The sequence below is a fragment of the Arachis duranensis genome, chromosome 9 (genome assembly GCF_000817695.3).
Source record: "Arachis duranensis cultivar V14167 chromosome 9, aradu.V14167.gnm2.J7QH, whole genome shotgun sequence".
NCBI lineage: Eukaryota > Viridiplantae > Streptophyta > Magnoliopsida > Fabales > Fabaceae > Arachis > Arachis duranensis.
In genome coordinates, this window is record NC_029780.3 from 100,121,687 (window position 1) to 100,123,230 (window position 1,544).

The following is a 1,544-nucleotide window of genomic DNA, read 5'->3' on the forward strand; positions in this document are numbered from 1 at the left end:
TTGGGGTTTTCCTTATTTTATCATATGTATATATTGTTATGCTCGGATCGGTTATCTTCGCAGCCGGATTTTGAGTCTTGATATTCCTGTTTTTGACACTCCTTTATATATATATAATCACGCGTTGGTTATCATTGTTCGTTACGTCATCGATCGGAGTGTTGCGCTTTCGAGTTGCGATTTTTGTTTACCCCTTTTTCTACAAAGGCAACTAGTTATAAACTCTTTTCGTACTACTATACGTACTAAATTTTTATTTTAGAGATCGTAATATCTTGCCATCTCTGAATTATGACTTAAGCATAAGACTCTGTATGATAGGATGTTACAACACGCAAACGTGACAGCTCAAATATGTTACGTGATATATCAGTGTTTTTCGTTTAGACTTAACGAAAAAACCCATAGAAAAACCACATTATATTACAAAAATAGTGTGTGTGTGTTATGTGCTATTAGTATATCTGCTTGATATAATTGGCATAAACGTTCATGAGCCTGCATTTGGGACTTTGAAGTACTAGACTTCCGATATTGAGACTGATCAACTTAATATCGATTGTTTGGTGTGTATAGGAACCAGATGGCGCCTCGTGGACGCGGTAGAGGTAGTGTGAGAGGTCGTACGAACACTTGTGCACCGAAGAATAACCCTAATGACCCGGTGAACTTTATGACTGCGTTGGAGAACATGGCTGCTGCTATGCAAGCCACTGCCGAGGCTCTTGGTCAACAGATGAATAACCATGGTAATGATGGAGGTGGAGTTCAGGGCCCAATGACGCTCGCAAACTTTTTGAAGGTTAATTCGCCTAAGTTCAAGGGAACTACTAGTCTGACTGAGGCTGATACATGGTTTCAGGCTATAGAGCGAGCACTGCAAGCACAAGTGGTACCTGAAGGGCAGCGTGTCGAGTTTGCTACCTATATGCTCACAGGTGAAGCGTCGCATTGGTGGCAAGGTATCCGACATCTTCTGCAGTAGGGTGATGACTATATCACTTGGAATGTCTTCCAAGAGGAATTCTATAATAAGTACTTTCCGACTTCTGCTAGGACGGCCAAGGAGCTTGAATTGTTACAGCTGAAGTAGGGTACTATGTCCATATCAGAGTATACTGACAAGTTTGAGGAGCTGTTCAGGTTCTCTCGTATGTGCCAAGGGACTCCGGTGGAATATGAGGAATGGAAGTGTGTTAAGTATGAAGGAGGACTCCGGAGCGATATTTTCAGTTCAGTGGGACCAATGGGGATTAGGACTTTCTCCGAATTAGTGAACAAGTGTAGGGTTGTTGAAGAGTGTGTGAAAAGGGCAACTGCTGAGAAAGGGAGTCACAAAGGATCATTCCTACAGAACCGAGGGGAGAGCTTTGCACCTAGAGATCCGTCTTTCAAGAGGGGAAGCTCTTTCAAGAGGCCCAACAACAACAACTCCCAAGGAAAGAAGTTTGGGAAGCAGCCTCAGAATGAACAAGCTTGTGCTAGATGTGGGAGTCACCATCCAGGAGCACCATGCAAGGCCGGATGGGGTTTGTGCTACAATT